Genomic DNA, 25,440 nt, shown 5'->3' with positions numbered 1-25,440 from the left:
CAAATGCATCACCACATTGTTCAGCATGAAATATATTCCAAAACAAGACAAAGCATGGCAAGAAAATAGGTCTGCATAACTGAATAATATAATACCAGTTTTAAATCGCTTAGCTAGGACTGACTTGCAAGCAGCATCGGAATGCACACCCGCTTGTTTGAGTTCAGCGATTCCCTATGTTCCCAGAGAGAAATAAACAACCATTTGTTGACATCCCAAATATCAGAAAGCACTTAGTATTTTTAGACTGAAGAACAAAGGAATGAGCAACAGGAAGAGACAGACAAGATCTGTGTCACCCCTGCTTCTGACATGTTACAGTCTACTTCCCAGAATCCCCAGTCCCGATCCACACCTCCCAGTACTGTCGTACAGTCCAACCTGCCCAATTACACATCAGTTCTTTGCTCGTCTACTTATCTGTTTGTGTTTAAATTTCCTTGTTCCAGTTAACATTTGCAAAGTGTTGTCTGGGTTTCTCTGTTTGAGTTGTTCACCTTTTCTGTGTTGACTCTATTTTTAACATCTACCTGTCTGTATTTTGGTTTTATCATGTTTTAACCATTTGTCTGGATTTTTGATTACTCTGTGCCATTGGACTATACTTGTTTTTGCTTCCCTTGCTAAACTTAATGAGTTAAGTATTTTACCCACTGTATGACTTCTCCTTGAGCAAGTCTGACAATCTGGCAAAAATGAAGTTAGAAATAGAAGGAGAGGGAGAGACAGTAGTATTGTATTAGTGGAGGTCTGTGTTTTGCTAAGAGTCACTTTTTTCTTTTAACTGTTAAGTTTGAGGAAATTATTTGACATCCATGTCTTAAGTTCAGAGAGTCAGGTGATGGTGTGATTTTGGTGCAGGTTTGATGAATGTTGATAAACAGCAGTGAATTGAGAACTGAGACTTGAAGGACCATGTGTGTAATAATGAAGATTATAGAATTATAGTCATACAGGGTAATAAAGTGCTTTTTGACAATCTGATATGAATTACTAATCTGGTGCACTGCAGACAATTGCCAACTCAGAAAGTTTGTATATGAGGTAACACTCATATCTAAGAAGATGATGATGTTAATACCAAAATAATAATTGGCAGCAGAAAGTAATGTGAAGCAAAGCAGTCTCTGTGCTATAGAGGATGGATTCCAGAACGAAACGATTCATGCAAGTTGCTGAGTTTATGATAGGAAAGATTTTAGTTATAACAACCTGTTATAAGATTTTAGAAAATGAGAGGATAGAGATGGTACTATAATTCATATTTGCAGGATCTGTACTATGTATTTTTTTGCAATGGTAGTAACAGCAACAGTCTTTTAGTCACCTGAACTATGACCAGCCCATGGAGACCAGTTGAAAATAACTGTTAAAACCAATGTAAAGAACAGAAAATGGTTAGATTTAGCAACAAGCAAAGCATCTCTGTAGGAGAACAGTGTTTTTGGTTTTTTTTGTAGGATATTGTAATGTGTGGACAGATGAGGATGAAGCATGATACAAACACAAGGTGGATTGCATGAGGTCCAGGATGTAACCATTACAGGAGAGTTGAGACCAAAACCACATAAAGAATCCCAAAACCTAGATCTAAACCAGTGGAAAATATGAAGCTGAACATGGACCACAAAACAAACATAAGGTTACATATGCATTGAATTCTAACTAATGACATTTAGGACAGATTAGACATGGGAGGGTTAACAAAACAGAAACATATGAAAGTGTGGATAAGGACAGAGCAAGGGATGGACAAAACATTAACAGAAGGCACATGTGAAGAGAAGAGCATAAGACCAAAACAAAGCAGGAAAACTAGAAAACCAGGCACATAGCAGGGAAAACAAAGGAGCACAAGGACAGGGAGAACACAGGGGAAAGTAAACAAGGGATGAGAACTGATACAGATACATAATATACAAGGAAACTAGATTTCTTGCACAGATTTACTTATCATTGACCGTCCACTTTATGAAATGAAATTCAGAGGTGTTCAGAGAAGAAGAAAACAAAATAAACTGACTTACTTTTCAGGAGGACTATGTTAGTAACAATATTTGAGAGAGCAGTATTAAGGGTGAAAAACCTTTTATGGGATGTAGGGGCAGGAATTATAAAGGGGCTGTAGATAAAGCTTTAGAGAGAACAGATGAATTCACAGTTTTAATACTGAAAAAGAAGTGTCATAATTCAAAGAATGATGAAAAGTGGACAAAGAAACAGAGAACAAGATCCTGATGGTCAGAGAAAGGAAGTGATTGGTGCAGATTTCTGGCCAAGGGCTTACAGATGTAGCCAAAGCTGGGCAGTGGGTGGAGCTTTGATAAGTGTGAAGATATCCTTTATCACGGTTGGTCCCTCCTAACATCCCTGTCTCCTGTGTTATTCTAGCCATTTATTTATCCTTACCTCCATGTGTTACATCCTAGCCCTCGTTTTATATCATGTACTTTTTGCTTCAATTAGTTTATCATGTCTTCTCAAACTCTCTATATTGGTAAATTTACCCTTGACTGTTACAACAATGCTGACTATAGATTTGCCCCTAATAAATCTCACTTTTCTCTGCAAATGCGTCCGCCTCCTTACCGCTTACCATTAAAGAATGAAAAGCCCAACCAGGATGCAGAGAGAGCGAGACTCTGGTAGGTGGTTGTTCTGCTGGGATGAAACTCCAGCTGTTTCTACACAGTTTCAACACAGCCCTAGATTTAAAAGAATAATCTCTACACCAATTTACTTTAATATTCTTTTTTTTTCATCCCAACAATTAATAGATGTAACTTTGTTGATATGCCTTTCTCTGTCATTATCACTAAGAAATGTGACTTTTTTGTAGTTGAATATGCAGGGAGAAAAGTACATGAGGAGAGGGAATGCAGAGATTGTAAACCCAACATTTAGCAGTTGCAAAAATTGAGATGTGTTGCCTCTGTGAGCATCATTTTGAGGGTGCAACAATATGGTTTGCAATAATGCATTATTGAGTACAATTCTCATCGCTTGTTGAGAAACAATTCTATCATACCTCATAGGGGATTATGTTACTTGGTTGGAGGATCAGGAATTTGGAGAACGTTTGGCTACAATTTCCAAATTTGGAAAAAATAATGAGATGTGGCAATGATGTGTCCATGAAAAAGGGCGAGGACAAACTCAAAAATGCTCCTGTGGTCAATGACTGTATTGCTTCCACTATATTTTTGCCTTAGGGTTAGAACAAATATTGCAGTTGAGGCTACAAAGGTGTTGAAATATGAAAATGTTCATCCTTTGTACAGAAGACAATCTGATCTGATCCTAAATTTAATTGGACAAATACTGAAGACCAACTACTGCGAAAATGATGCCACTGATATGTCCCGTACACTTACCTGTGCAGTCCAAGAACCTAAAGAATCCTCAAATCGGTTTAGGTGCATACAATAGACCTCAAACAAGAAGTTCACTTTGCATCTGAATAAGCAAAACATGGGCAAAAGTATAATGCTGAACTAATACAATGACATTTTTTGCAGACCCTGATGACCGTTCTCCAGAATAATTCAATTTGTGCAGATCTCAACCCTTGCCTGCAGGATCTGGTTTTTGAGGGTGAGACTCTAAAAGTATAACCTGGAGGTAGAGAGGAAAAACAAACCACTGACAACTAGGAAGAAGGAGAGGAGAGGCAACAAAGAGAGGGGAGGCAATACACAGCAGGTTCCCTTCAAAAAGGGAGGAACAAAACACCCCCAACCAAATACACTTAGAAAAAGCTGATGCTGGAAACAAGGTTATCTGTTAAGTATTCAAAATTCAGTGTTGCCTACAAGGAAACAATTAATTAAAAAAATAATAATCCTGCCAGATGTGGAAATTAGGCAAGTTTCAGAATTGCTTAATGAAGTATGATTGAATCTCACAGTGGCCAATGGAACAAATATACCCTATGAAGGTTACATAGAGGTTACATTCAGCCTAAATTGACACTACAACTGAGAAAGCTTTGTACTCACATGAGTTTGTTCACAGTCTGATCCCAGCACATGAGTTTGTTCACAGTCTGAGCACAGCACATTTACTTTTATGCATTTCCTATTTTAAGCTCATTTTTAAACAATTTGTACATCCATACTATAACACTCATTGTACATATGGCTTTTTCCATCATTTAGACTCCATTTACCTACATCTAATACAAAACAAAATGTCAAAAAGCAAAAGAACCTTTTATGAGTTTTCTTTGTGTATGTCGATGCTGGGCATGGAATATCAGTCATGCTCTACAGATCATGATTCATCAGGATTTTGTAAGACAAGTACAAAATTCAGAGCAGATACATAAAAGTATTAAGTAGCTGTGACGTGTGGAGGCAAAGCAGGATGTGGGGATGAGCCGTGTCTAACACAATGAACGTTTATTTGATACAAAGACAACAACGTGGTTAGTGAACTAACCTGGTTCAAACATCTACACCACCTATACTTAGACACAATACTTTTATACATGCACACAAATAACACACAATAAAGAGCAGGTGTGAAACACAGGGAGGACATGGCCATACACACACACACACACACACACACACACACACAGGGAGATGTTTGGGGGGAGGGGCCGTACCGTGACAGAGCCCCTCCCCAACAGCGCGACACCTGACTCCCTACTGGGCTACGGCCCTGAAGCCCATGCCAAATGGCTAGGCCAGAGGACCGAGCAACCCAATACCAGCCAGCGCATGCAGGACAGCAGGGGGAAAGACAGGGACCAAGACAACAACAGACAAAAAGATGGGAACAGGCACTGAAATAAAGGGAGACAAGGCAACAGGTATTGTGATCAAGATAGGGATAGGCACAGTGATCATGACTGGTACAAATATAGGATTATATAAATGGCTTCCAAACAGTCCAGGGAAGGTAGCAGGAGCCCCAGGCAATCCCCCAGTCGTCGGCTGGGTCAAAGTCTGCCCCGGCTGGATGGGATCTTCTCTCGCCGACGTGTGTGGGGCGGCTGCTCCGGGTTTGGCGCGCGTACTTCCGGAGACACCTCAGCTGAATGGCCCCATCTCGGGAGTGGGCACTGGTGATGCTGCCTTCTTGCCTTTGCGTGGCTTTGGATTAGACGCCTGAGGTCTGGGGCTGCAAGCCTTCGCGGAGGGAGTGTCCTCATCTGAGGATGATACCTCCCCGCAAGCCCCATTGGGCCACCTGCTTATTCCAGAGCGGCGCCTCCTGGGTGGAGCCTTAGGTGGTACCTTAGGTGCTGGATCCTCTTTGCTTTCGGAGTCCGCCGACATGGTATCCACCTCCGAAAGAAAATCCCTATGGAGAGCCTCCTCCACCTCCATTGCCAGATTCTCCTTCTGATAGACGTCTGAGTCCAATCGGAAGCTGACATCACTGTATTCCGATCGGAGACTGGTGGCCGTTTGGCACTCACTCCGATCATGCTCCCCGTAGTACTCCTGGTGGTCCCAGTAAGGGTAATAGGACTCCACGGAGCCCAGACCTTGATACTGGTCTCCCTGCTACCAGCTTCCCTAGTCCATCAGGGGCTTGTAGGACTCTACGGAGTTCTCCCCTGAACTACACCCAGGGCCCTCCCAAAATTTTCCATCAGCACTCTCCCCTGTCGGCGAGTGCCCAGGAATGTTGAGGGATTTCCAATAAGGGCTGGGGAGGAACACTTATACCCCTTCTTCCCCTTCTTCTTCTTGTTAGTTTTTCCTGGCATGCTTCAGCGGTCCATGTTTCTGTGACGTGCGGAAGCAAAGCAGGATGCAGGGACGAGCATTGTCTAACACAACGAATGTTTATTTGATACAAAGATGACAACGTGGTTAGTGAACTAACCTGATTCAAACATTGACACCACCTATATTTAGACACAAGACTTATATACATGCACACTAACGACACACAATAAGAAGCATGTGTGAACACACACACACACACACACACACACACACACAGACACACACACACAGGAAGACATTTGGGGGGAGGGGCCATACCATGACATTAGCTACACAATATTATCCACTAGGTGTCCTCCAGGCATCTCCAAATTACCCATAACCTATGCTAATGTAAAAAAAAAAAAAGTCGTTAGTCACTAAACATCGAGTATACAAGATGTTTTTGCTAACACATCACAACATGCTGGATATTACACTGCAAAGTGGGTAATGTTTGACAATTTGTTAAACGGTATTAGCTTCTTATCTAAGAGGCTAAAAGATTATGCTGGGGAAATACTGTAATATTGTAAATGCTGTAATACTGTAAATATATGGTATGCATTCTATTATGCACAAAAGCTAAATTAGACTTCCAGTTCCATGCACGAATGCATTTTCTTTCTCATTGTACTTAAACAACTCTTCATGATCTTCAGTCAGAGTAGGCCTCATCCCTTCCATGATGCCCAAAAGTTGAAGATCAAGATCTTTGAGAAAAATATCCATGACTTCAAAAACTGCACCAGAGTCACAAGTGTGCACTCTGCAATATTACAGCTTTAGAGTCTACAGAGCAGAAGGGGTCTGTTGTTTAATGCCTTGTCCACACTCACTCAGTAGGTGACCATTCAAGGAAGTGTCTATGCTTTGTCTATGAAGGCGAATCTTCTTTTTGAAAAGATGTCAATCACTTCTGGGACTACAGCTAAATAATCAGACTTAGTGGACCAAGGCATAGATCTAGTGAGTTCATGGTCCCATCCAGAAGACCCCTGCAAGGAGACATGGTTATGGGAGTTGGCAGGAGTATAGTTCCTAGCTGTTGTGGCTCCATTATTTGCACAATTGCCTTAAAGAAGACAGACCAAGAGAGTGGAAAGCCTGTTCCATGGCCTCGGAAATTCATTTCTCCTTATGCAGTGGCCATGGGGGTATGCTTGCCAACCTGATTCTCCATTTGTCCTGACCATCACTCCACCGATAAGCAGCAGCAGACCTGATTACAATGTCAGCCTTATTAGTTTGGTGCATGTATTCAGGTAAAATGACCTGAACCGACACCGCACTCCACTGACACTTCACTGACTGACACTCCACCAGTAAGCAGCAGCAGACCTGATTTTGATGTCAGCCAGCATATCAGTTTGGTGCCTGTATTCAATGAACTGGATGCTTGTTTTCCAGTGTTTGAGTGCATAGCCACAACACAAAACTGGCCTAAGAGCTTATGGTCACTTTATTACAGTTCAAACTAATTGGAAAATTACAGGAGGCTTTGGCCCAAAGCATGGATTATGGAAGGCCTTAGTGCTTAGAATATAAAAGCTAGTACCAGAGGCTTATAGACAGAGTTTCCATGGCTTATAAAAAAATGCCAGCCATACATTTTGCTTCAGAGGAGTCTATTGTATTTGACAAGTGGTGTGCTGCTAGCCAAAGCTTGAGGAACTCAAGGAGCTGTGTTTCTTGAGGAGTTCAAAGGTCGTTCTCCTACCCAATTTGTTGTCTACATAAATGAACAGAATCAACAACAGGTATCAACAGAATCACACATGACTTTGGTAGCTGATGACCTAGTGATGACCCACAAAACTATTTTGATACTTCTTCCTCACCTCATAAGTACAACCATATGCAAAAAACCCTCTGCAACACCTTCTAGAAAGGTGTATCAGTAGTGACTTAGAATCCTATGATTGTGTTTACGGCCACAACTGTGGTCAATTGATATCTGTCTGTCCTGCGTTCCTGTGCAAGAACACAGGAAAACACACAGCTTTCAATGGTAGTCCTGCTGATCTGAAATGTCTGGTACTGCCCAAAATAGAAGCTTGTTTAAGCCTTTTATTTTCACTGGATTTGTGTCTTTTAGTGATTCTGATACACAGTCCATAGAGATTTTAAGAGACAATGGTGCTGCAATCTCTTATTTTAGATAATTCCTGGAAAAGAGCTGTTATGGCAGTGACATTTTTATCCATAGAATAGAGCTCAGTGTTGCTTGTGTTCCTTTGCACCCAGTAATGTTAGAAAATCCTGATTTCAGTGGCCTTGTTAGCTAGCAGTGTGCTCAAAGTTGCAGGTTGAGGGTATTTCCTTCATCCTGGTCAATGACCTAGCTGGGGATAAACTCTCCCAGAAGTGGTTTCTAAACCCATTCCCACTACCAGACATAGTGCTATGAGTGAGAACCTTTTCTCAGCTTGTCTACTAACTCGTGCACAGTAGAAATAGCTGATGTGATCAAGCTAATGTACTAGTTTTTATCTAAGGATAATGTTTTCCCTAAAGTTTCAACCACTGATAAAGAAGTCAGAAATTCTACTTCATCTGACTCTACACCTGTAAATAGATCGCAACCCTCTCCTTCTTAGAAGTCAGACCCTAAACTAGCACACGGGTTTGAGGCTGCCAAGGATGTTACCTTTTGATGAGGATAACATTCTAATGAGAAAATGGTCACTGCCTACCATTCTAGCTAGTCATGAAGAAGTGTATTAGATTGTTGTTCCTCTGCTTTTCAGATCCCAGATATTGTCACTGTCTCAGGACCACCCCTTACCAAGACCTTGCACATGAAATAGCTATTTGCTTATGTTGATGTGTGCTAATACTAGGTTCCTTGAGGCCATTTTATTTTGAAACTTCCAGTAATGTGGTTGTAAGAAAACAAAGATAAAGTGAAAGAAACTGCATCCTATAGGAACTGTATGAAATGTGCTCAGAGAGTGGTCACATCTGCACATAGGAGAGGATGGAATTCTGAGATGTCAAATTATTTCCCAATCTCAGTTAGTTATTCCAGAAAAACTGAATGCAGTCATATGCAGGTAACTTCATGAGAACATAGGTCAGTGCAGATAGAATGACTTTGCTAGCCAGAGACCTATTTTTGGTCAAATATGCAGGAGGCTATAAAGCATTATGTGAATAAATTCTGACCTTACCTAAAGCAAAGTAATACAAACAGAATAACTAAATTTTGAGTACAAAATATTCTCACATCTGCACCATTTAAAATTATCTCAACTGACTGCCTGCAGCTTGAAACAAGGATGGCATGGAATACATCTTCATTTTAATAATTGTCATTCATTTTTAGTAAGTTTGTATATGAACATGAAACCCAAACAAATCTGGCAATATTGCAGTGCATAAGATCTTCGATGATTTTATACAGCAATTTGGATATCTATCCCAAATTCATTGTGATCAGCGCAGGGATATTTGAAAATGAGCTGTTCAGGAATTTACATAGTTATAGTGGGATCAAACACTTCCAAACAACTCCCTATCATCTGCAGTCAAATCCAGCAGTGCATTTAAACAAAATGTTGTTAGGTATGCTCAGAATGGTTGAAAACAAATTGCGAGTGCACGTGCATACCATTGAACAGTTCATTATTTAATTGTATGTGCTTGTATTGTATGTGCTTGTATTACTGCTTTTTAGGCAAGAGACTAATCTGCCCATAGGCCGTATATTTCTGGGGAGAAAAGTAAAAGCACAATGTCTCATGAAGGATATGCCGAAAAAGATGAAGCATCAATACAGTAAGCATATGACATTACAATGAAAAACATCAAAACAGCAGCTGCAAGAAGGCAAATGTGTTACTACCAGAGAGCATGGAGTGCCCTCTTAGAGCCTGGTGATCATAGCCTTAGAAATATTTTTGAAAGAGGCACAACTGGAAAGATTTGTGCATGCTATAAGATCCATGTGTTGAAAGAAAGACATGTAAACAGTCCTTGTTACACAGAAACTTGCTCTTACCTTGTCTTTACTGATGGAGCTCACCTGCAAAAGAAGAGGATCAAAGAAACTATCGACAGAAATAGTCAACCAGAAAAAAGCATATGCCTTGTATTCTCTAATATGACAGTTGTAGTGAAGAAGTGTATAGCCTGTGGATCCCAGAACAAAGTACGCTCAAGTAAGATCAAGCTAAACCCTCATGTAGTGCCTTTAGAACCTAGAATGAAAGAGAACCCAGCAGAGGCAGAACTTTGGCTGAAGGGAATGCAGAAGAATGATATTCATGGAGAGCAAATTGCTGAAAGAGAAAGAGAGACAACAGGATGAATACTTGGTGGAAAAATGCTATAATAAATTTTGCCAACCAAGACTCCTCTATGCCTTTGACAAACTGAAACAATATAAGCAGGTGAAATGAACAACAACAACAAAGGAGAAAATGCCTAAAACAATACAAAATTGTGAGAAAAGATGCATGGTGAAATTGAATACTTAACCACTGCCATAGTTGTAAAGATTTTGTTAATCTTCGGATGTTTTGGCACTGAAATGTAAAAAATGTTTTGAGTAACATTTTATTTTTTAGTGCAGGAGGGTGTTGTGCCCTTAATAGGGTCTTGTAACTACACTTACTTTAAAACTCACTTTTTATTCATCACAATTCATAGATGTAACTGGGTTGAGATGCAATTCCCTGTCATTTAAAAATACTGGTCAGCCACTTCAACAGAAAGGAGATACGATAATCTTTACTTACCGGACTGAGAGATGGACCCAGATGAGTGAGAAAATAGAAGGATCTGATGAGGTGCAGTCAGCAGATAGTCGGCAGCTTAAGCGAAAGGCACAGCTGTGGCTAGACAGTTGAGTTAGCACAAAAAGATCAGCTGGCTAGAGGAAACCTGCAGGAGCAACCATTAAAACAAGAATTCAGTGTTAGCAATCCTAAAAATGAAAAGTTGATGTTCCAAAAAATATGAATAGTTGATATAAAATGGACAGTCGATGAAGATCAAAGCAGCAGAACAGAACACCAGACATACACTGAGGCAAGGATGTAAATAATCAATCTTTTTTTTTTTTTACATTTTGCATATTTAGTTTTTAATATAAATATATTAACAGTGATTATGCTCTATTTGTACTAATGATGTCTTTTAAAGCAAATGCAGTGATATGGAAACCTTAGTCAACTAATAGAACCTCAATTTAAGCTCAGGGCTACGATGCTGAAAGGGTGGTAGGTTTGGAGAATAGAGTATTAAGATTTAAATTAAATGAATGGTATGGTCTATGGTCTGTGGAATCTATGGTCACTTAAATATTTTCATGCTGTAAGGTCTACCTGCCATCAAGGCCCAACTAGTCTTGCCAGACTAAATTATAACCGCTCAGCAGAACCACTGGCATCTGAGTAGAATTTCAGTTTTCTCATTGTTATCCAGTATTTCATTAGTTTTATGTTTCTTGATTGGAAATAACACATATACCTATCACTTTATGCATATTTTGTTTTTCAACTACTTTTCTGTAATTTCCTTGTGATTGTGTTGTATTTCTTAATTTTCAGTGATGTCCCTATATTCCCATATTTTAACCTTTACATAGCTATTGAAAACATGCTTTCATCATCTTCTATACTACCCTGATAATACCCCATGACTTCAGGGTGTACATAATACCCCATGGCTTCAGGGTGTACATAGTGACCTCTCACCTACATGTGTTTCTCACCCCACTTTTTCTTCAGGGCTCAGTCCTCTCTGCCCTGCAACATATCTAGGGAGATCTCCATCTCCCACAGCCTGCACTCTGCCTTATTCTGGCCATCCCTTCCATACCAACCTGTCTGTCCCCTCTTTACTGCTGCATCACCTGGAATTCACAGTCTGTAAACACCTCTCTGATTAATGGTACTTGACCCTGGGTACTTGCTACCCTGATGACAAGAGTCATGTTCCAACTGACATACCTCCCTGTACCACATCATTGTTTTATCTGCACTGTACTCAAAAGGTATATCTATTGACAAATTTCCATTTTGCCAAAATATTTATCTAAGCTTGTCCAGGCATTAATTAATTAATTTATTTTTTTGCTTATAAGCAAAAAATGCTCTAATAAAAATGCTCTAAATAATGACTTTGAACTCCACCACCACCACCCATAAAAATTCTTACTGATGTATTTAAAGGTTCATTTTCTTAACCTTGTGCTTCTTGACATAAGACACAGTGTGAGTATTATTCCTATATATAATTTCTCTATGTGCCTAATGCGATAGATGTTGCAACAAAAAGCAAGGCTAACTTGTCTTGTCCTTGCTTGTACATTGCATGCACTGATGCACATTTAGAGCAGTTATCGCCCTTTAAAGACCAGCAGTGTGTACCAGAGGGTGTAATAATGTTTTGGGTCCTGAAGTGCATTATAGCAGCTATACAATCACATAATGAAGATTAATTTCATTTGATTAGCTATGCTGGAGACTCAGTAAGATCTTGAATTAACTTGGCCTTTGTAAAAGATCCATTCTAGGCTCAATATGTATGGATCACAGCACAGAAAAGGTTTTTCAATGCACCACAGATGCACTGGTCAGTAATTACATATGGTGACAGTCTTCAAATGCATCTTCCTTGGAACACCAGGAGGTCAAACTTCACAAGACAAGAATGTTAAATTATAGTTCAATGTCATGATTAGTGCCTCCCATCTTCCGTGTTCCGTGTTTTCCCCCATCTTGTGTATTTTAGTTCTGTGCCACAGTTTCGTTTTCTCCGCCCCGCATTTGATTGCTTACACCTGTCCCTCGTTTCTACCTTGTTAAGTTCATGTATTTATAGCCTGTTGTGTTCCCTGTCTTGGCTGTTCCTTGTTTATTCGAGTGGTTGTGTTTCTTGGTACTCCCTGCCTTTGTGTTTATCCTAGCCTTTGTTATAGCTTGCGTCCCCTGTTTGCCTTCGTGTGTTTTGCTTGTTTAATCATGTATCCCCTTGCTCTCCGTGTTGGCTCTATGACCCTGGACTGCCCTAATGACTCTGATTTTGGATTTGCCCATAATAAATCGTGTTCTTCTCCGCACATGCGTCCGCCTCCTTACCACTCACCATTACAAAATGAACAGCCTTATGAGGGCGCAGCAAGAGAGTGAGACTCTGGGAGGTGGTTGCTCTGCTGAGATGAAATTCCAGCTGTTTCCAACACAGTCCAAGTTCGTTACGTCTCAGCGCAGGATCACGTTTATTTTGATGATGACAAGATCCCAGGTAAGGGCCAAGAGTCTAGCCATCTTGAACAACGCTGCAGGGGGAGCGGCCTGCAGCGCAAGACGTGAGTAGGCGGAGTGAATGCACAGACAACCCATGGCTAGGTACTCGGTGTGCACTTAAGCACAACTGCGAGCTCCCTATCACTCGCGTGAACCTTTGGAACCGCCGAGAAGGTTCTGTGTCTGTGTGTTCCTCCAGGGTCACCCAACCTGTGCCTGTGGCTATCCCACAAGCCACCCAGCCTGATCCTGGTCCTGTTCCTGACATGAGAGACACCGCCCATTCTGATCCAGTTCCTGCTCTTGGCATGAGAGATACCGCCCCTCCTGATCTGGTTCCTGTTCCTAGCGTGAGAGACGCCGCTCGTCCTGATCTGATTCCCTGCGTGAGAGATGCTGCCCATCCTGTTACTGGGTCTGTTCCTGTAGCTGCTCCTCCAGACCCACCACCGCTGAACGGCACAGCCACACCTCCGGACCCGCCGCCGATGAACGCCGCAGCTGTGTCCCCAGACCCACCAGTTCCTGTTCCTGGAGTGGAAGAAGCCTTCCCATGAGCCCCTGTGCCTCATGCCAGGCCTGTTCCAGTGGTTGCTCCTTTTGCTCTCCTGTGCCCCAAAAGGCTGCCATTGCCATTTCTCCCATCTCTTCCATGTCCTCAGACCTGCCTGCTGGCTTGAAGGCTTCATGTTCCCTGCCCATTCCACCTTGGCCTGTGTCTCCTTTATTGCCTGCTCCTACTGCCTAGTTGTTTTTGCCTTCCCCATTGCCTGGTTTTGTTTTTGCTCCTGTGCCTGTTTCTGTGCCCATTCCGGTTCCTGTCTCTCCCTTTGTTTCTGTCCGTATGCCCATCCACGTGTCCGTTCCAGTGCCCGTGTCCATTTTTGTTCCTGTCCCTTTGTCCCTGGCCTGGTCTGGTTTGTGTTTTTTACTCCTCGTCCTCCCTCCTGGCACTTTTTTTGTCCTAAGTCACTTTGTTGTTGGTTCTGCTCCTGCTTCCGTGTCGACTCCTGCTGCTGCTGTTTCTGCTCCTGTTCCTGTTGCTCCTGTTCCTTCGGTTCCTGTATTTATTCCCACTTTTGCTCCTGGTTCTTGTCCTGTTCAGTCTTCTCCTGTTGTTATGGTTTCTGTGTCTGTTTCTGTGTCTGCTCCTGTCTGCTCTACTTCTGTTCCTGTGCCTGTTCTTTGTCGTGCCCCTTGTTTGGCTACTCTTTCTGCTCCTGTGTTTCATCTGGGTCCTGTCTCTGCTCTGTGTCTTGCCCATTCTGTTCCTGTTGGGGTCTTGTCCTAGTCCTGTTTTGTTTTTGGTTTTGGTGGTTCCTGTTTGTGTGTACCCCGGTGTTGTGTGCTTTGGGGTGGGGTACTGTCACGATTAGTCCCTCGCAGCTTTCCCACATGTGTCTGCTTCCTTACTGCACACTCAATCAGTTTGATGAATCACAAAACAATAGTAGTTACTCTACATAGCACTTATTCTGTAAACTTTCAGAGGCTTAGTATTGAGTAATTTCATATTTGGACTGTGCATAACTGAAATTAATTTAAAGATAAAAGCTGGCAAAAAGAGAAGTGTTCACAAATAATTATTTGTTTTGGGGTATATACTCACAATTGAAAAGGTTAATTTCAATAACGCTGACACTAGTTTTACATAATGTTAATTTAATTTATTTTTAAATAGTGGAATAGTTAGGTAGCAAATTCAAGGTACAGAGTAAATATTTAAAAACACATATAAAGTATAAATGTTTTATAAACATGAATTCCTTATAACAAATATTTCTCACAAGAGGGAGGTGTAAACCCATGAATTCCTAAAATGTTGGTAATCTAGTTGTAATCTAGAGTTTAGTAGAGTTTCTTTTAGTCTAGGTGTAACAGGCGGAGCAAAGGGGGGAAGCATATGTATAGTAGTGTAGTAGTAATTTGTTGTTGTTGTTTTGTTTTGTTGATTATTGTCTGTAGTGTTTTGGACATTAATAATTTGTCTGCCCTTTTGGATATTTACTGACTGTTGGACTATTCTATTTATTTATTTATTTATTTATTTGTATTTTATCTTAGGATTGTATTTTCTCTGCATTTGCATTCAAACCTGAAGACCTTGAATTACACTGTTGTTGTTATTGTTGTTGCTGTAGTTGTAATTTTTTTCTCTTTGCTGGCATTATGTTATAAGTGTATCACATTTAGGGCTTCTTTATGAGGGTGAGAGAGGCCTCTGAAGGTAGAGTGTATTGTCAAGATTTATGAGCCATTTAAAAATATTCCACTATAAATATTACAAATGTAAGAGATCTCTGATGATTATCCTCTTTAAAAAAAAATGCTGCACCCCCCTATGAAAACCAAGTTGTTCAAAATATTGATGGCAGAGTCCCAGCTTTCTTTAAAAGGAATGTGAGTATAGCATAAAAATAAGTGTTACTGAGGAAAATAATTTTTACTGTCACTGTGATAATTTTAGAACATCATTATGGATGTAAGAGTAACATGAGTTGTGAACAATATTTTAATTAGTGCTTATATATCATTGTTTCAATAAGTTAATGTATTATATAACCAGTTGGTGCTGAAAATGTTTGCATCAAATGTGATACTGCAGAGACTGCAGGAACTGCTATTTTTGTTGTATGTAGGACGCTAAATGTTTAAATGTTGCATTTAAATGTAGGTGTTTTTAGCTAACAAATGGTAATAATTCTTAAAGCTAAACTGATCATATGAACAGTAAATTAATTTATTGCCTATGTTTAATTCTAGGGCTTATGCCTGGCTTGACATCTGACCAATACTACAAATAAATGACAAAAAAAAAATGATGTACAGATATATAAAGAATAGCATACAGTTCATGTTTTCTAATTGTAATTGGCAATGGAGGTTTCTTTCATCCTTTGGTGTTCAATAATTATAGTTACACTAGATAATGATACATATCCCAGCCATGATTTTAAAGTAATTTTAAAGTAATGTTTTAAGTAATTAGACTAAGGTACTTACAACTTAATCAACTTGTTACCGTTTTGTGAAGATATGTCACATGGTGCTTGTACTGACATCAAAGACCCAATATGAACACAGTAAGTCAACATTAATATCAAGAATATTATAAGGCAACCAAAAGTGAATACTCAACAGCTAGTCTACCAGTAGTCTAGTCCCTGTAGTGTTAGAGATCTTGCTTAGTGACTTTGTTTCCATGGCTACAGCGCTAACACATTTTTAGTTCCGGTCACTCTAGCAATCCCTGCCAATGTAGCTGCTTAAAGTTGCTAGTAAACATTGTCATGGGAAACAAATCCAAACTCAGCAACACACAGGGGTCCCTTTTTGCTTTTGCTGCCATGGTGACGTTTTCAGATTCTAGGGGCACCATACTATGTTGCCCTTCCTATACTCCATAAGTACAAAATTTCTTGTACAGCAATCAGATATCTAAGCAGGTGATTGCCCAACAGAGTGAAATAATAAAATCACACAGGTGGTCTTCATTGCCCCAGCTTCACACCTTAATCGTCAATGGATTTAATCAATGTACATTGTGGACTGAATTTAAATCAGATGCAGGACTGGAAGAAAATGTGAGCAGGGCTTTCCCTCTGCAGTTGAAGACAGACAATGATAAATGGTTTGATAAAGTTAAAAACATTTCACATCAATGTTTTTTTGTTTTTTTTGGTCATTTTAATAATGTGTGTTAATAATAATAATAATTATTATCATTTTTAGTTCCCTTTGAAGATGAAATATTATCATGCATTATTATGGAAAGTGATTATGAAACATTTAGAATAATTTAAAAAATAACCTAGTGGAGAGGAAACAGCAACCTAAGCATTAAACTTGAAAATCAACAAAAAGGTGAACAACTAGTGAAAAACAAACCAAAAAAACTATATAAAAGTATTGCATGGTAGGCTTCACATGCCTCTGATAAAGCAGTGATAATGGGCCTAGTGTGTAACGCGTGGTGGCCTGAGTGCCTCAGGGAGAGAGGCAGGACGCACAGACTCCAGCGACTGGGACGTGCATTTATTTACAGATACACATGGAACGATAATGGCACTCACAAGCATTACAAATGTTAATACAAACATGAAACGGTTGACAGTAAACAAACAGGAACACAGTTAACAATATCGAAAACATGTAACATTACCATGAAACATCAACACGTTACAGCCACACAATACGTCAACAATAACCAACACTTTGCACTCTTTGCCACAGGTTTATATACATTTAGACAGATGAGGTGCAGGTGTGATTACAAATAGAACAGCCCTCCCACTGTACGTGGCGGGCCCAACCACATGACTCAGGGGAGGTGAGCGTTCCGTGACATAGTGTTAAATAACAAAGACTTCAGGCCACCCTGGAAAGGTTGAGTACTGAATATATCTGTTGATGGACAAGGTTTGTAGACTGCCACAAATAACTTAGAACAGCCAACTCATGCATTTCAGGGATTTAATGAAAAGAAATAATGAAAAATAAATAAATAGATTGATAAATAAATATTACATTATATCTAAGTGTCACACTTGCATACCAGAGCGTCCCCCATTTTCCTGGTTGCCTGAATCACTTCCTTGTTTTCCTGCGATCATTTGTTTGCATGTTTCCCTGTCTCCTCCTAATCTTATTGTCTCTAGCTGTTCCTTTTTTGTCTACTGTTAGTTTCCCTATTGAAACCTTGTTCCCTTGTCTTTTGTTACCTGGCCATTCTGTCCTTCTTTGTCTGTTGTGCTTTCTTGCTTTGCTTCCATCTAGGTTATGCTCTCCCAGTTAGAGGCAAGTATTGTCTGGATTTCCCCTCGTCATGTGTCTATCTACAACTCTCTGGTTTTCCATTTAGTCCTGTCTCTTGTTACAATTTTCTTCTGTTTTAGTCTAATCTGTCTCTTGTCTAGCTAAGTATCCTGGTTCTGCGTTTTCCATTTCCTTTGTTTCCTTTGTCTTTTGTCATGCTGGCTTATCTCAGGTTTATTCTTCATTGTTGCACTACTGTTGGCTGTTCTATAGTGTCCTGATTGTAATCATCCCCACCCTTTTAGCCTGTTAGTTGTATATTTTGTTAGTCTGTTCCATTCTGGATTTCTTTTTGTATTTCTGTTTGTTATCCATATTAAATTTGCTATTTATTTATCCTGTTTGTCTGTTTCTTATTCCTATGCCTTCCCTTGCCTATGGTTCACATATCCAAGATGATGTTACTTCTCGTCTGTGTTCACCCTCAACCTCTCCAGTGTTATAGAATGAACAGCTTCCCCAGAACACAGTGAGTACTCGCCTCTTTATTGGTCACCTTCTGTGAAGAGTCCTCTCAGCAAGACCACACTGGGTGCCTTGGTCACTCCCTTCACAAAACCTCCAGTCAGAGTGTAGAAGAGGGGAAGGTATATGAGGTAGAGAGAGGCTGATTATGAGGAGAACTGAAGGATATTGGAATATTATGTGGCTATAGAGGAGCTCTAAAAAGTTGAAATTTGAAAATAATTATGAGCTTCTGATCTATGGCAGCAAAATTTACTTCAGCACAGTAGTTTCAGTTGGTCTGATTGGTCTGTGTACTTTTGATGTAAAACATCCGCAGCATAAAAAGATTAAGTTATTGTATAAAAAGACTTTATACAATAATCAGTTTTAAGTATGCATTGGACTATTAGGCTCACCTTCTGTAAACTGTGCCTTCTGAAACTATCAAAATAAATAAGTATTAAAGAAATGTGAGAGTTTACAAAGAGGCTGACAATAAACATATCTTTTCTTATTTAGATGTGGCTAATTAGATGATGTCCTTCATGTGTGAGTATGTGACAAGAGAGACATTAATTAAATATCACAAATTCTACTGGGAAAGGTGCAGATGAATGTTAAGAAATCTGTTGCAGAATCAAGGAAGTGTGACTCCAAATATTAGTTTGGACATTGCATTGGGCTTTGTTTACATTTTGTCTTTTCTTCCACATATTCTCCCTGTTACACCTCTCTCAGGTTGTATATGTTGTACCTTATTTGCTGCACCACCTGGGGGTTGTTATGTATTATTATGTTTGCCCTTTTTGTTTCCAAAACTATTGTCAGTCATTGTATGTTATGTTGGCTTTCTTTTTTATGTTTGGTTTTATTTTTGTTCATTTCATTAAACTCTTTAGTTGGAGACATGTTTACTTATTCCTGTTTTCCTGTACATTTTATGCTTGTAACAATATCTTTGTAAGGAAGCCAGGGAAAGAACCGCAAGTGTGCAAACAAGATAAGGGTGTTAAAATTTAATCAAATTGACCATCTAAATATAACATTCTACTTTATTCACTTCATCGTTAACCTTTTAGTCTTGAATGTGAGGTTCTAAATTAAATAAAGACCCAGGATTGATTTTTATTGACAAGGTAAGTAGATCCATTGGAAAGCACTTTAGCAATTTTCTTTTTTACACTACTAATAGCTTTAAATATAGCCTTAAATAACAGCCAATGATTAGAATGATGTAATTAGCTTCTAGTCTTCCCTTTCTTTCAGAAATATTGTGCGCATATATTTGACATTCATTAGTCACATAGTGTGTAAGACAAAAGGGCCCATTTTTATCTATATATATTGTTCTATATAGAATCTCTCTCTCTCTCTCTCTCTCTCTCTCTCTCTATATATATATATATATATATATATATATATATATATATATATATATATATATATATATATATATATATATATATATATAGTGCACTTTATGGGCATCAAACTGATTATATTATATTAGTATATATTTATAATATGTAATTATATTATAATTACATTCTGCTGTGATTGATAACCATGACTCATGCCATCTGTACTTGCCATATCAGGCCTTTTAACTTCCAAGAGTACTCAATATTTTAATGACAATAAAGACAAAACTTATTTTACATTATTTTTTAAAGTCAGTGTCATTCCGTATGCTGAAAACTGATACATTACACTGTCATCATCTTAACTTTAACAAAATATTATGATATTATGTCCAGTAAGACAGAAATTACTTTCACTTAAAAACATTGTACTCAGCCACAACTGTTGCATTACAACTATTGTCTTGATTACTTATGCATTGTTACTGAACACTAGCACACAATTGTCAACAACTGAAACTCACTAAATACTATTCACCTTTACTCATAATTCTTTGTATACTTTTTGCAAAACACTTTACACAATCAGTGTCTAAGTACAATTTTCATGATAAACTCTAACAAATGCAATATTAATAAAAAAGAAGCAACCATGTGGGAATCAGAGAAAGGACTCTCCCAAGCTCAGCAGAACAAATGCTAAAGAGCTCTACACTTTGGTATCAATGCTAGATATTTAGGCTAAGGAGATAGAAATGTTATTTCTTATTCAAAAAATAATGGAAAGTGGCAGAAAGCAACTGAAGAAAGACTAATTCCTTTATAAATATATTTCTATTTACATAGAAATCCCACAAATAAATGCTTGTGTCATTTCTAGCTACATTAAACCTCCCAATATTCATCCAGTGAACCTCTAAGTAAGTCTACTGGAAATAAACATGCACTTGAGTAAACGATAGAATAAACTTCCTGTAGGCAACTGCTAAGAGAACCTACTTAAGCAGCTTGTGAGGCTAATAGTATTACAATGGAGAAAGGTTGGGAAGAGGAGTAGGAGTAGGAAAGGAATATGGGAAGGAGGAGTTAGATGTAGAGGACAAGGAAGAGTAATAGGAAGGCCTTATCCAAGTGAACAAACACTTTCAAATTAATCTCAGGGTATATTAGCTGAAAATATCATCAAACATGATCTGAGTATGAGAGCTAAATCAGTGGGTATAGTCCTACTTGCACCATTTCTTGTACATGGATATGCTTGGACTAAAATTGCAGTGCCAGTAGGCTTAATCTGTGTCTGTGAAACCACTGTATTTTAATTCGGATTTTCCATTTCATGAAATGTGTGTAAACATCTGTCATATTATATTACATTTATTTTACTTTAAGATCATATTTAACTGAAATCTATAATCTTTTTTTTTCCCTCCAATGCGTTATTATTTTCAGTCACAATAAGGGACTATTCTTTTGGCCATTATACCCATTTCACACTTGACGAAAATACATGGCACACAAATAAAAAAGTTTATTTATTTATTTATTTATTTGTTTATTATTATTATTATTATTACTAGATAATCATAGGACAAAAGCTTCATATAGACCCCTTTTCAATGTACTTTGTATATGTAGCATTTCAATTCAACATCATAAAAGTTCAGAAAATAATGTAAAATGGAATCATTTGTCCTGTCCAAGCAGTAGATAAAAAGAGTGATGTATATCTGAATGTCACTGTGTGCAGTCACTGTGTGCAACATCTGAGGCCAGTTCTACACTGGCTCTTGCCCACATTGTTCATATTCCAAGTGTTCTATTAAAGCGTTCAGTCATGTCACAGCCAACGGGATGGTATGCAGTCATTTGTGACTCTGTGGCTGGTTAATTCACTCCCAATGTCTGTACTTTTATCACAGTGATTGCTTTTGGGGAAGGCATAAACGAGTAATGTTCTCGAGTGTTCTGTGGACAGATTTAGCTCTTTGATTGTAAGATAGGCTATACCTTTGTGAAGTGATCTGTTACCACTAAAACACCCACTTATCTGTTTTGTGAATCTTCCAGAAATCAAGTCACCCAAGCTCAATTGGGGTTGTTTTTTAATGCCCTCCAATAAGGCACAACCATCTAGTTCTCTGGTCTTCCCCATGCTACAAGTGCATAACTTCACACTGTGTCTCTCATTCATCTTTATATAAAAAAAAGCCATTGGACTTTGTGCAATGTGTTATCTTAATCAAAATTAATTAAATGCTGACAAATCTGGTTTTTATTTTAAATTAACCAAAGCCTTTTCATAGGTGCTGTTACATGGTGTAAATGATTTGGCAGATCCGAGATGCACACAAAAGTCCCCTTCAGATAAAGAAAAAATATTCTAAAACAGAAATAACTGCTTCAGAGGCAGAAGGCAGAAATGGTGTGTTTTTTAAAAGTGTACCATCTGAACTGTCGACCATTCATCAACTGCAAACATATATTTGTGATCTCTGCAGTCCCACTTACCTCAAACAGCAATATCCTTAATGCTATTTATGCTATTGTCATATGTTTTGAAGTGAAAAAGCTCTTTTATATATATAAAATCAAAACAGAATGGTAATGGTAAGTTGCCATTTAGCCACACAAAATAATGAAAATGTCATACTGGTTTAGAGGGCTCATTTGATAAGCTGTCTCATTAACACCTATGGAATGGTTTTTATATGTAACTAAAGAAGTTGATGTCCACTCTATCAGAGATCAATGTTTCTATAAAGAAAAAAAATGTTAAAATGCCACATAAACACAGCACCTTTGTAACACGTAACTTCCTAATGCTACAGGGCCTCTGTTATTTCAAGTTTGGTTTATTATGGTCTGGTTGCAATTATGTATTCATGTTTTATGGTAAAGTTAAAGTAAAAAGTTATTGATGTTATAAGATTTTACATCAGACACTGCCTGTTTACGCTTTGGTGAGAATAAAGGGGACTGTGTTCTGGCTGAAAATGGCCAATTTCTGTATATGCTCATATAAAATCTTGTTGACTTTCTAAGTCAAGATAGTTGTCAAAAGATAGTCATTACAGCAGCAGAATCAGAGGCTTCCTTTGCATTCTCATCTCTGACTCCCTCTTGCTTTCCTGGTTTTACAGAACATATGCCAATCAACCACCTAAACATATTCTAAATTATGCAAGTAAGCTTTTCCAATTCACAAGTGCTTTATGTGGTTCCCTGATAAAGGGGTTTACTTAATGTATAGCTTGGTTCATTCATCTTTTAAAAATGAAAAGAAAAAAAAAACAGCTTTTGAGCATGCTCTTGATGGTCTCTGTGGCTCAGGGACAACTCTCTATCCAGTTCCAGAAATCTACTGAAAGAGAAGGTCATATATAACTAGGCTGCCATTAACTAGGCTGCCATACACAGGTGTGACCAATTTTAATTATCCACTGATTCAGCCGGACTGTCCGTCTTCCTCACAAATGATGCTCATCCAGAGCCATGCTGCCACACCTGTCCTTCCATACACAAAGGATTATCTACAGACACTGCCATCAGACATTGTGTTCCCTGGGTCTGGATGGTCTTTTAACCAGTGACCTCCCATAGACTGTCCATTTCATTGCAAGGAGTATAGGTAGTGTTCAAAGAAAGAACAGCACACAATTCATCCAAACTGTTCTGGTTTTTGAAGACCATGTCAAGGTAACAGAGAAAAAACAGAAAAATCAGGACACAAAAAGTGTTAGTCATCATTCTTATGAAGCTTGCAAAAGCCTGTTGTGGAAACGTATAGAGCAATCTACTCATTCACCAAAAGTCTATGCATATATAAAGGTTATTCTTATTTTCTACCACAGAACTAGTCAGAAGTTCAAACTGCCAGACAATTACGTTCCTCTCCATATTGTTCCGAGCCACAGGCAAGTCACACGTCTCTAGGGTATATGGAACGACCTTATATGGAATGTATGCTATATGAAATGACCTTTCCTAAGAAATTATTCACACAAAATATTTCGTTCTCTGCAGTCAAGTGTATGTATTGAGAACATAGACAGTTTGGCATTACACAATCATTCTTTTGACTGGTCTGATATCTTGCATGAATCAAGGCTGATGTTATCTAAGCCACACTACTTCAATTTGTCATTAATTGAGACTGGGTGTACTTTGTTAGATTTGTCTTTTTTTCAGTACATTATCAGGATCATCATCACACATCTTCCAGGTCAATTCAAAAATGGATGTTTGCCAGTTTGTTTTTTTGTCTCAGCATCTGAGGTCTGCCACTTGGGTTAATTACTTTGAGGTGCACTCATCCATTACACCACAGTGAAGTGACAACACACTCAACCAAAAAAAAAAAAAAGCAGCAGATGGCCTAACCAACATGACACTACCAGGAGATCATTGTTTTTTTTACAGGATTCTTCCGCAAACCAGTTGCTTTTGGCTAAGATAGATATTGATAATATAGTTTAAATACAGCATTTCAAGTCCATTCAATGACCATTCTCTGTGAGCTTTTAAACCATATATGCCATTGATCCTTTGTGGAGCTCTGACTGTGAGTGTATCATTAAATTTCACATGTGTGTTCAAGAGGCAGTTACTTGAATGTTATGTATTTTGCAATGTGACTTTAGGAGTTACTGGGGTGATTTCTTAAAAAGTGGAATAAATTGACTAGAAGTGAGTGTCATCACTCAGGGAACTTAAAGACCTGCCTACCATTCCCGTTTCCAAATGTAGGCGATCTAGTTTGCCTGAATGACAGCTGATCTTGAGATTGATGCAACTGTGTTAGACATATATGACATGAAGAATGGCATCTGAAATACAGACAGCCTTTTTTAGTGCTTTAGAGTAGTGTCATTTATTAATACAGATTCCACAGCCTTTTGATTTAACTAGCACTTTTCTGCTAGCTCCTCTCTCTTAAGACATCAATCAAATTGGAGAGAATATCAATCATTCTATTAGCTGGTCAACTGCAGAAAACTCTCTAGGTTTTCATAACTCTACTACTGTGCTGTAGAAACAGAAAGAACAGAAGTAGAAAGACCGCTAAGGACACAATCTCTGTGGCTCAGGACAATTCTTGACAAATATGATGGTCGCTTTAGTTCTAGGACTGTCTATTTTATTCACAGCACTCATCTGTAATGTCTGCAGCTTTATTATGACAAAGACAATTGTCATCAAGTGATGCATACACCTAGACAGCTGTTCTAACATTCCCTTTCTTCAATATGATTCCATGATATGAACCCTTTCCTGAATTTCATCCTGACAACTTTCTTGTCATATTTCAAAGCACACATTGATCTTCTCTAGGTTTAGATCCTCGAGACTTGGACAAATGCGTGTTATTTCCCATGACTGGTTCTAACTTCATGAGACAGTAGTAGTGATGTGTTACCTATTTGTTTTGCCATTGCCTTGACCAATTACCTTTGCCAATTTCCTCACATTACTGGAATCAACAGATTTAGGTCTAACCTAATGATAGCTCATATTTCTACAGACATGAATCAGAAATTCTTACATCAATAAATATGGTCCTGCCATAACCCTTTCTTATATTTGATGAATATTGTTCAATCTCAGCAAAATACACTAAACCTGACCCCAACACACACATACACTGTTTTTTTCTCACATGAAAAAATAATATTTTAATAGTACTGTACTGAAAACATACAAGTCATTTTGAATTCACATCTCTTTAACAGCAGCATTCTTACTTTTTGAATGGCTGTTTTTTTTTCTTATTAAGACCAATAGACTATTTCATTACTTCTCTCTGTAAGTTCTAGATAAGCAAAGTTTCTCACCATTCAC

This window comes from Electrophorus electricus, chromosome 7 (assembly GCF_041902795.1).
Source record: "Electrophorus electricus isolate QZ-2024a chromosome 7, ASM4190279v1, whole genome shotgun sequence".
Lineage (NCBI taxonomy): Eukaryota > Metazoa > Chordata > Actinopteri > Gymnotiformes > Gymnotidae > Electrophorus > Electrophorus electricus.
Note: the sequence above shows the minus strand (reverse complement) of the source record.